The sequence below is a fragment of the Delphinus delphis genome, chromosome 19, assembly GCF_949987515.2.
Source record: "Delphinus delphis chromosome 19, mDelDel1.2, whole genome shotgun sequence".
NCBI classification, from domain to species: Eukaryota; Metazoa; Chordata; class Mammalia; order Artiodactyla; family Delphinidae; genus Delphinus; species Delphinus delphis.
In genome coordinates this window covers 30526549-30538805 of record NC_082701.1, presented here as the reverse complement: position 1 = coordinate 30538805, position 12257 = coordinate 30526549, and the positions used below count along the sequence as shown (strand labels likewise).

Genomic DNA, 12257 nt, shown 5'->3' with positions numbered 1-12257 from the left:
GTCTTTAGACAAGAAGAACAAGTTGCTATGTTTCACCTGTAGAATGGGCTCTAAAATCACATTACCTCATCAGATTCTCAATTTGGGGGGCATTCCCGTACCTCTAAAGCACACAGATGCAGCCCAGTTGTTAACCCAAAGAGACTAACAAAGTTTAAAGTTTCTCTCCTTTTAGTGATGTGGATAAGCCTCTTTCCAACTGACTTTTATTATAAGTGAAAAATTAAGGAAAAGTGCCAAAAAGATCAAAGTGAAATAAACACACACAAATGAAAATTCATTTCTTCGATGCTATAAAAATAGATAGGTGGGTTTTGGGAATATGAAAAAGTAATGCCTTCAGAAATACAATGTTAAAATAAGTAATCACTACCTTTCCAAAGTTGATTGCCTCCAAAAAATTTCCACTTATTGACTAACACAGCTGATTCTCTTACAAAAAGGTCTACCTGAATTGTCTGTTAAAAATAAAGTATACCCTTCAAGGAGGTCAAGAAACAAAGAGTGGTCATTAAGACTGGAAAGAAGTAAAAAAGTGAGCTCTCAGTTCAGGCACTAGGTTCTTTAACATAAAAAGCTAAGACCATGTACAGAAATAGAGTTAAGTGTTGTATGAAAGGAGAGAGAAGGTTAGCACTCCCCTTGACAAGGATGGAAAAGGCCTTCGGGCCTGACAACACGCATGCGGTTAAGGCACTGCCACCTACTTCATGGCATCTAACCACTGTTTTTAGCAACCTAAGTGTCCATCGACAGATGAATGGGTAAAGAAGATGTGGCACATATATACAACGGACTATTACTCAGCCATAAAAAGAAACGAAATTGAGTTATTTGTAGTGAGGTGGATGGACCTAGAGTCTGTCATACAGAGTGAAGTAAGTCAGAAAGAGAAAAACAAATACCATATGCTAACACATATATATGGAATCTTAAGAAAAACAAAAAATGGTCATGAAGAACCTAGGGGCAAGACGGGAATAAAGACGCAGACCTACTAGAGAATGGACTTGAGGATATGGGGAGGGGGAAGGGGAAGCTGGGACAAAGTGAGAGAGTGGCATGGACATATATACACTACCAAACGTAAAATAGATGGCTAGTGGGAAGCAGCCGCATAGCACAGGGAGATCAGCTCGGTGCTTTGTGACCACCTAGAGGGGTGGGATAGGGAGGGTGGGAGGGAGGGAGACGCAAGAGGGAAGAGATATGGGGATATATGTATATGTATAACTGATTCACTTAGTTATAAAGCAGAAACTGACACACCATTGTAAAGCAATTATACTCCAATAAAGATGTTAAAAAAAAAAAGATGTGGCACATATATACAATGGAATATTACTCAGCCATAAAAAGAAATGAAATTGAGTTATTTGTAGTGAGGTGGATGGACCTACAGTCTGTCATACAGAGTGAAGTAAGTCAGAAAAAGAAAAACAAATACCGTATGCTAACACATATATATGGAATCTTAAAAAAAAAAAAAAGGTTCTGAAGAACCTAGGGGAGGACAGGAATAAAGACCCAGATGTAGAGAATGGACATGAGGACACGGGGATGGGGAAGGGTAAGCTGGGACAAAGTGAGAGAGTGGCACTGACATATATACACTACCAAATGTAAAATAGATGGCTAGTGGGAAGCAGCCGCATAGCACGAGGAGATCAGCTCGGTACTTTGCGACCACCTAGAGGGGTGGGAAAGGGAGGGTGGGAGGGGAGGAGATATGGAGATATAGGTATATGTATAGCTGATTCACTTCGTTATAAAGCAGAAACTAACACACCATTGTAAAGCAATTATACTCCAATAAAGATGTTTAAAAAAGAAAAGAAATAGAGTTAAATGGCCTATCTGAATAACACAGTCAGAAATGAAGGAATCCTAATGTGGCTTCTAGATTCAGTCTAATTAGTTTGCAATTTCTAGAGCAACATGACCAGGGAGCCTTTTTTAGGTTGATTTTTAGGTTTACAATTTTGTCCTAGTAGCATTTTGGAGTTAAACTAAATTATACAGAATGAGTCCTTTATTTCCTACTAGACATACAGAGACTTTTGTTACTATATTTGTAGAACACAACCTTTGTAGGATTGATCAACAGCCTGGGCAAGACAGCTGATACAATAAAATAATTCTACCACCAACTATGAGTCAATCTAGAGGGCATTTGGAACAGTATCTAATTTTTTCCATATTTTGTGAAAGGAAGACCAATCACCAGGAGAAGGTACTAGCTCATCTGGTGAACAACACTACAACCTATCCATAAAGAACAAGCAATTTCAGAATTCCCTGGCAGTCCAGTGGTTAGGGCTCCAAGCTTCCACTGCAGGGGGAAGGGGTCAGTCCCTGGTTGGGGAACTAAGATCCTGCATGCCATGCTGTGAGGCCAAAAAAATTAAAAACAAACAAACAAACAAAAAACAAGCATCTATCCAGATAAGCATCTTGTAGAGGGAGAACAGACATCAGTTTATCACTTAAAAGTGGCTTCTTGTACATCCATGATCATGGCAGCATTATTTACAATAGCCAAAAAGTGAAAGCGATCCAAGTGTCCATCGATGGATGAATGGAAAAACAAAATGTGGTAGCTACATACAAGGGAATATTATGTAGCGTTAAAAAGGAAGGAAATTCTGACAAATGCTACAACATGAGTGAGCCTTGAAGATATCACGCTAATTGAAATAAGTTAGTCACAAAAGGATAAATACTGTATGATTCTACTCATATGAGGTAGCTAGGGTTGTCAAATTCATAGAGACAGAAAGTAGAATGATGGTTGCCAGGGGCTGCAGGGAAGGACGGAATGGATATGGAGTTTCAGTTTGGGAAGATGAGAGAAGTTCTGGAGATGGAAGGTGGTGGTGGTAGTACATAATGTGAATGTACTTAATGCCACCGAACTGTACACTTAAAAACGGTTAAAAGGTAAATTGTATGTTATGTATATTTTACCACAAAAATGGCTTCTTTACAGTCTAAAGAACAGTGACAATGATTACAGTAATAATTTATATAACATCTTTTTTTCAAGTAACTAAAATGCATTATTAGAAGGTCATCTAATTAATCCTGAGGAGTGAAGAGATGACTGAAAGAACCTCTACACTATATGGCTAATAAGCAAAGCCAATGGTTTCTAAATCTTGCTGCACATTGGAATCACCTGGGGAGCTTTAAAAAAATACTGAGATCGAGGGCTTCTACCCCCATACATTCTGATTTAATTGGTACAGAGTACAACCTAGGCATCAGGACTTTTAAAAGCTGACCAAAGGATACAGAATGAGTAATACCTAATTATGATCATTCTCTACACACTTCAACTCCATATCAGAATAAGAAGGAAAGGCCATATGGTGACAGAAGATACGAAAATAAGAATTAGGAAAATGAACAGACCCAACTGCAACCCTGCTTTGAAAGCAGAGTAGGAATTCTTGATAATGACAAAGGTAAAGACTATAAAGCACCTACAGAGCTCTTATGGGGAGGCAGACTGAAGAACAACAACAACAAATCCTCTTTTTTTCAGTGAACAAATGTCATTTATTTAATTGACACTTTATTGTATTGAGAGGTTCAAATAATGGACAACAGCACATCACAAATAGGCATGTTTAAAGAAACAATAGTCTGTATGGCTCTGTAATAGTCTCAGAATGAGTTATGTAGTGAGTTATGTATGAGCAACAAATCCTCTTAGCCTTAATGATTGGGCTTTAAAACAGCATTTGTCAGTACTTCCCTGGTGGTCCAGTGGTTAAGACTCTGCGCTCCCAATGCAGGGGGCCCGGGTTCAATCCCTGGTCAGGGAGCTAGATCCCACAGGCTGCAACAAAGATCCTGTGTGCCACAACTAAGAACCAGGGCAGCCAAATAAATAAATATGTTTTTAAAAAAAGCATTTGGCACACAGCTTCTAAGAACAAGCATCTAAACACAATAATTTTATTAAAGTGAGCTTCCGTCATTAACAAAGCTGCCAATCAAGGAATTAAAGTATAGAAACCAATAAAAATGCAAAAAGACAGAGACTAGCCTGATGTTACTAGAGGTTTATAGGACTTCATTCAGAAGAGAACCATGATCCGCCAGAGGGCAGACAGCAGAAGCAAGAAGAACTACAATCCTGCAGCCTGCAGAATGAAAGCCACAACCACAGAAAGATAGACAAAATGAAAAAGCAGAAGACTACATCCCAGATGAAGGAACAAGATAAAATCCCAGAAAAACAACTAAGTGAAGTGGAGATAGGCAACCTTCCAGAAAAACAATTCAGAATAATGGTAGTGAAGATGATCCAGGACCTCGGAAAAAGAATGGAAGCAAAGATCGAGAAGGTGAAAGAAATGTTTAACAAAGACCTAGAAGAATTAAAGAGCAAACAAACAGAGATGACTTATACAATAATTGAAATGAAAAATACACTAGAAGGAATCAATAGCAGAATAACTGAGGCAGAAGAACGGATAAGTGACCTGGAAGACAGAATGGTGGAAATCACTGCTGCAGAACAGAATAAAGAAAAAGGAATGAAAAGAAATGAAGACAGCCTAAGAGACCTCAGGGACAACATTAAACGCACCAACATTCACATTATAGGGGTCCCAGAAGGAGAAGAGAGAGAGAAAGGACCCGAGAAAGTATTTGAAGAGATTATAGTTGAAAACTTCCCTAACATGGGAAAGGAAATAGCCTGCCAAGTCCAGGAAGTGCAGACAGTCCCAGGCAGGATAAACCCAAGGAGAAACATGCCGAGACACACAGTAATCAAACAGACAAAAATTAAAGACAAAGAAAAATTATTAAAAGCAACAAGGGAAAAATGACAAATAACATACAAAGTAATCTCCACAAGGTTAACAGTTGATTTCTCAGCAGAAACTCTGCAAGCCAGAAGGGAGTGGCATGATACATTGAAAGTGATGAAAGGGAAGAATCTACAACCAAGAATACTCTACCCAGCAAGGATCTCATTCAGATTCAACAGAGAAATCAAAAGCTTTACAAACAAGCAAAAGCTAAGAGAATTCAGCACCACCAAACCAGCTCTACGACAAATGCTAAAGGAAATTCTCTAAGTGAGAAACACAAGAGAAGAAAAGCACCTACAAAAACAAACCCATAACAATTAAGAAAATGGTAATAGGAACATACACATCAAGAATTACCTTAAACGTGAATGGATTAAATGCTCCAACCAAAAGACACAGGTTCGCTGAATGGATACAAAAACAAGACCCACATATATGCTGTCTACAAGAGACCCACTTCAGACCTAGGGACACATACAGACTGAAAGTGAGGGGATGGAAAAAGATATTCCATGAAAATGGAAATCAAAAGAAAGCTGGAGTAGCAATACTCATATCAGATAAAACAGACTTTAAAATAATGTTACAAGAGACAAGGAAGGACACTACATAATGATCAAGGGATCAATCCAAGAAGAAGATATAACAATTATAAATATATATGCACCCAACATAGGAGCACCTCAATACATAAGGCAAATGCTAACAGCTATAAAAGAGGAAATCGACAGTAACACAATAATAGCGAGGGACTATAACACCTCACTTACAACAATGGACAGATTATCCAGACAGAAAATTAATAAGGAAACACAAGCTTTAAATGACACAACAGACCAGATAGATTTAATTGATATTTATAGGACATTCCAATCAAAAACAGCAGATTACACTTTCTTCTCAAATGCACATGGAACATTCTCCAGGATAGATCACATCTTGGGTCACAAATCAAGCCTCAGCAAATTTAAGAAAATTGAAATTGTATCAAGCATCTTTTCTGACCACAATGCTATGAGATTAGAAATAAATTACAGGAAAAAAACGTAAAAAACACAAACACATGGAGGCTAATAAACAATACACTACTAAATAACCAAGAGATCACTGAAGAAATCAAAGAGGAAATCAAAAAATACCTACAGACAAATGACAATGAAAACACGATGATCCAAAATGTATGGGATGCAGCAAAAGCAGTTCTAAGAGGGAAGTTTATAGCAATACAATCCTACCTCAAGAAACAAGAAAAATCTCAAACAATCTAACCTTACATCTAAAGGAACTACAGAGAGAACAAACAAAACCCGAAGTTAGTAGAAGGAAAGAAATCATAAAGATCAGAGCAGAAATAAATGAAATAGAAACAAAGAAAACAATAGCAAAAATCAATAAAACTAAAAGCTAGTTCTTTGAGAAGATAAAAAAAATTGATAAACCATTAGCCAGACTCATCAAGAAAAAGAGGGAGAGGACTCAAATCAATAAAATTAGAAATGAAAAAGGAGAAGTTACAACAGACACCGCAGAAATACAAAGTATCCTAAGAGACAAGCAACTCTATGCCAATAAAATGGACAACCTGGAAGAAATGGACAAATTCTTAGAAAGGTATAACCTTCCAAGACTGAACCAGGAAGAAATAGAAAATGTAAACAGACCAATTTCAAGCACTGAAATTGAGACTCTGATTAAAAATCTTCCAACAAACAACAGCCCAGGACCAGATGGTTTCACAGGTGAATTCTACCAAACATTTAGAGAAGAGCTAACAACCATCCTTCTCAAACTCTTCCAAAACATTCCAGAGGAAGGAACACTCCCAAATTCATTCTATGAGGCCACCATCACCCTGATACCAAAACCAGGCAAAGATACTACAAAAAAAGAAAATTATAGACCAATATCACTGATGAATATACATGCAAAAATCCTCAATAAAACACTAGCAAACAGAATCCAACAACATATTAATAGGATCATACACCATGATCAAGTGGGATTTATCCCAGGGATGTAAGGATTCTACAATATATGCAAGTCAATCAATGTGATACACCGTACTAACAAACTGAAGGATAAAAACCATATGATCGGGCTTCCCTGGTGGCGCAGTGGTTGGGGGTCCGCCTGCCGATGCAGGGGACGCGGGTTCGTGCCCCGGTCTGGGAGGATCCCGCATGCCGTGGAGCAGCTGGGCCTGTGAGCCATGGCCGCTGAGCCTACGCATCCAGAGCCTGTGCTCCGCAACGGGGGAGGCCGCAGCGGTGAGAGGCCCGCATACCGCCAAAAAAAAAAAAAAAACCATATGATCACCTCAATAGATGCAGAAAGAGCTTTTGACAAAATTCAACACCCATTTATGATAACAACTCTCCAGAAAGTAGGCATAGAGGGAACCACCCTCAACATAATAAAGGCCATATATGACAAACCCACAGCAAACATCATTCTCAATGATGAAAAACTGAAAGCATTTACTCTAATATTAGGACCAAGACAAGGATGTCCACTCTTGCCACTATTATTCAACATAGTTTTGGAGGTCTTAGCCATGGCAGTCAGAGAAGAAAAAGAAATAAAAGGAATACAAATTGGAAAAGAAGAAGTAAAACTGTCACTGTTTGCAGATGACATGATACTACACATGGAAAATCCTAAAGATGCTACCAGAAAACTACTAGAGCTAATCAATGAATTTGGTAAAGTTGCAGGATACAAAATTAATGCACAGAAATCTCTTGCATTCCTATACACTAACAATGAAAGATCAGGAAAAGAAACTAAGGAAACAATACCATTCACCATTGCAACAAAAAGAATAAAATACCTAGGAATAAACCTACCTAAGGAGACAAAAGAACTGTACTCAGAAAACTGTAAGACACTGATGAAAGAAATCAAAGATGACACAAACAGATGGAGAGATATCCCATGTTCTTGGATTGGAAGAATCAATATTGTGAAAATGACTATACTACCCAAAGCAATCTACAGATTCAATGCAATCCCTATCAAACTACCAATGGCATTTTTCACAGAACTAGAACAAAAAATTTTACAATTTGTATGGAGACACAAAAGACCCTAAATAGCCAAAGCAACCTTGAGGGAAAAACACGGAGCTGGAGGAATCAGACTCCCTGACTTCAGACTATACTACAAAGCTACAGTAATCAAGACAATATGGTACTGGCACAAAAACAAAAATATAGATCAATGGAACAGGATGGAAAGCCCAGAGATAAACCCACACACCTATGGTCAACTAATCTATGACAAAGGAGTCAAGCATATACAATGGAGAAAAGACAGTCTCTTCAATAACTGGTGCTGGGAAAACTGGATGGCTACATGTAAAAGAATGAAATTAGAACACTCCCTATCACCATACACACAAAAAAACTCAAAATGGATTAAAGACCTAAAGGTAAGACCAGACACTATAAAACTCTTAGAAGAAAACATAGGAAGAACACTATCTGACATAAATCACAACAAGATCCTTTTTGACCCACCTCCTAGAGTAATGGAAATAAAAACAAAAATAAACAAATGGGACCTAATGAAACTTAAAAACTTTTGCACAGCAAAGGAAACTATAAACAAAACAAAAAGACAAGTCTCAGAATGGGAGAAAATATTTGCAAACGAAGCAACGGACAAAGGATTAATCTCCAAAATATATAAACAGCTCATGCAGCTCAACATCAAAAAATCAAACAACCCAATCAGAAAATGGGCAGAAGACCTAAATAGACATTTCTCCAAAGAAGACATACAGATGGCCAAGAAGCACATGAAAAGCTGCTCAACATCACTAATTATTAGAGAAATGCACATCAAAACTACAGTGAGGTATCACCTCACACCAGTTAGAATGGGCATCATCAGAAAATCTACAAACAACAAATGCTGGAGAGGGTGTGGAGAAAAGGGAACCCTCTTGCACTGTTGGTGGGAATGTAAACTGATACAGCCACTATGGAGAATAGTGTGGCAGTTCCTTAAAAAACTAAACATAGAATTACCACATGACCCAGCAATCCCACTACTGGGCATATACCCAGAGAACACCATAATTCAAAAAGGCACATGCACCCCAATGTTCATTGCAGCACTATTTACAATAACCAGGTCATGGAAGCAACCTAAATGTCCATCGACCGACGAATGGATAAAGCAGAGGTGGTACATATACACAATGGAATATTACTCAGCCATAAAAAGGAGCGAAACTGGGTCATTTGTAGAGATGTGGATGGATCTAGAGATGTCATACAGAGTGAAGTAAGTCAGAAAGAGAAAAACAAATATTGTATATTAATGCATATATGTGGAGTCTAGAAAAATGGTACAGATGAACTGGTTTGCTAGTCAGAAACAGAGACACAGATGTAGATAACAAATGTATGGACACCAAGGGGGGAAAGTCAGCGGGTGTGGAAGAATTGGGAGATTGGGATTGACATATATACACTAATATGTATAAAATAGCTAGCTAATAAGAACCTGCTGTATAGCACAGGGAACTCCACTTCGTTGTACAGTAGAAACTAACAACATTGTAAAACAACTACACCCCAATAAAAAAATAAAATAAAATACATAGAGAGAGGAAAAAAAAAAGAAGAGAAACTTGTATACTCCTCAGAGAAGATAAGTGTTTGAGAATCACAGTGGCTGAGTTGATTTGAGAGCTGAAAGGCCTCCAGGGACAGGAGCATTGCATCTACTCATTTGGGATTGTTTTTTTTTGGCCGCACCACACAGCTTGTGGGATTTTAGTCCCCTGCCCAGGGATCGAACCCAGGCCCTTGGCAATGAGAGCACGGAGACCTAAGCACTGGATGGCCAGGAAATTCCCTGGGAATGTTAACTCCTACTAAGAACACTCTCTAGGATTTGGAGGCTATTACCTTAACGAAATCTCATCCATAATCCAATAGCTACAGAATGCGAAGTCCTTTCTTCAGGAGTGGACTGAACTTTGCTCTTAAACATTCAGTTTCCCTTAACTATAAAGTAACCTATCAGAACATAAGAGAGTGTAGCTTGCACAATAAGACTGATATCTGGGTGTTATTAGGGTGATTAATATCTGGCTGATATTACCCTATCTTGGTGTAGGGTAATATCATTGTAGAAATTGGAGCAGCATTATTGAGTCTAATTTTCTGCACCTCTTGATGTTTTTTTATCCAAAAGGTATTTTCTTAAGTCAACACGTGTTCAAAAGGCCTACACACAGCATGCAATGACTGTGATTAACAACCTCCTTCTAACAAAACGCACATCTATTGAAATCAGTACAATCTGGATACCTAACCAATTTGAAGTCTCCTACTTGAAAAAAAATTCAAAGAAAGCTTAAAGTGTAAGAAGATGCCCTAGGGAAGACAAATTTTCAAACCAATTCAGTTACAGAAGGGCACTGATAAGTTCTGGGATACAGGAAACCCCTGTTCAGTGGGATACTGAGCAACATAATAACATTCCAACAGTTAATGGTGGAATCATAGTACTTCAGAATTTGGGGCCAAAGGACTCTTTAGAGGTGATTTCAAGAAATTCTCTTATTTTTACCATAAATAATGGGAGAGTTGGAACTTTATTGAGGGGAGGTACTGCTAATGATAGCGACAGTTGAAATTTAAGTGATATTTTAGAAATTTTACATTTAGTTCCTACCTTTAATACTTTAAAATTGGATTTAGTATACATCATCTACAAGAACTAAACTGAATACTAGTTCATTTTGAGTCCTCCCACAAGTATCTACTGACTGATACTGTGTATGTGCTGAAACCCGGGAACAAACCAGGGACCCCTCCTGACTCTTAATGGCTTCTCTGGCCATCAATGATCAGGACTGTGAAAAATTAGAAGCTAAGAATGAGGACTTTCTAATACAGGGTGTAACAGTCTGCATGTTTATATCTCCTCAAAATTCATGTATTAAAACCTAACCCCCAATGTGATGGTGTTAGAAAGTGGGACTCTGGGGAGGTGATTAGGTCCTGAGGGTGGAGCTCTTATGAATGAAATTAGTGTCCTTATAATAGAGACCCCAGAGAGCTCCTCTGTCCCTTCTGCCATGTGAAGACACAGCAAGAAGACGGCAGTCTATGAGCCAGGAAACTGGCTCTCACCAGACACTGAATCTGCTGGCACCTTGATCCTGGATTTCCCAGCCTCCAGAACTGTGAGAAAAAGTTCTGTCATTTATAAGCCACCTAGTCTATGGTATTTTTGTCATAGCAGTAGAATGAAGTAAGACACAGAGTAGGCAAACTTTTTCTGTAAGGAGCCAGATAGCAAATACTTTAGGCTCTAGGGGCCACATGTCCTCTACTGTAACTACTCAACTCTGCTGATGCAGTATGAAACCACAGATAATATGTAAATGTATGGTATGGTTGTGTGTTCCAATTCAACTTTATTTATGGATACTGAAATTTGAATCATTTTCATGTGTCATGAAATATTCTTCTTTTGATCCTCCCCCCCTTCAACCATTTAAAATGTAAAAAAATTTACTTAGCTTAGCTACATGCTTAGCTTGCAGGCCATATAAAAACAACCAGTGAGCTAGATTTGGCCCATAGGCCATAGTTTACCAACTTCTGCTCTAATAGCACACACCACAGCTTTAACCAAGAGAAATTTAACCAAAATAGGAGAATATTTCATCAAATCGAATATTATTATACAGTTGTCCAAGAAATTATATTTTCTCCAAAGAAGATCTACAAATGTCCAACAAGCACATGAAAAGATGCTTAACATCATTAGTCATGAGGGAAATGCAATTAAACCCACAATAAGATAGATACCACTTCACACCTACTTAGCATGACTATAGTGATAATAAAAAGCGGAAAATAACAAGTGCTAGGGAGGATGTGGAGAAATGGGGACTCTTGTACACTGCTGGTGGGAATGTAAAACGGTTCAGCCATTATGGAAAATAGCTTGGCAGTTCCTCAACAGTTAAACATAGAATTACCAAATGATCCAGCGATTCCACTCCTAGGTATATCCCCAAAAGAATTGATATCAGATATTCAAATACATGTACAATGTTTATAGCAGCACTATTCACAATAGCCAAAAGGTAGAAACAGCCCAAATGCCCATCAGTAGATGAGTGGATAAAAAATTGTCATATATACATACAACATAATACTATTTAGCCATAAGAAGGAATGAAGTTCTGATATACATGTTACCTTGTGGATGAACTTTGAAAACATCATGCCAAGTGAAATAAACCAGACACAAAAAGGTCACACATTGTATGATTTCATTTATACAAAATATCCAGAATAGGTAAATCCACAGGGACAGAACACAGACTGGTGGTTGCCAAGGGCTTGGGAGAGGACGGAACGGAGAGCAACTGCTTCATGAATATGGGGTTTTCTT

At 38.1% G+C, this 12257-nt stretch overlaps 1 protein-coding gene and 1 non-coding gene across 2 annotated transcripts in view; one reads left to right on the top strand and one right to left on the bottom strand.

The window, feature by feature from the left end:
* HSF5 (heat shock transcription factor 5) overlaps positions 1-12257 on the bottom strand; it is a 49937-nt gene that overhangs the window by 753 nt on the left and 36927 nt on the right. The gene's annotated exons all lie outside the window — the stretch shown is intronic.
* LOC132415654 (U6atac minor spliceosomal RNA) lies at positions 606-733 on the top strand. Its single transcript, XR_009517376.1, has one exon. It is a non-coding gene; the product is annotated as a U6atac minor spliceosomal RNA (small nuclear RNA).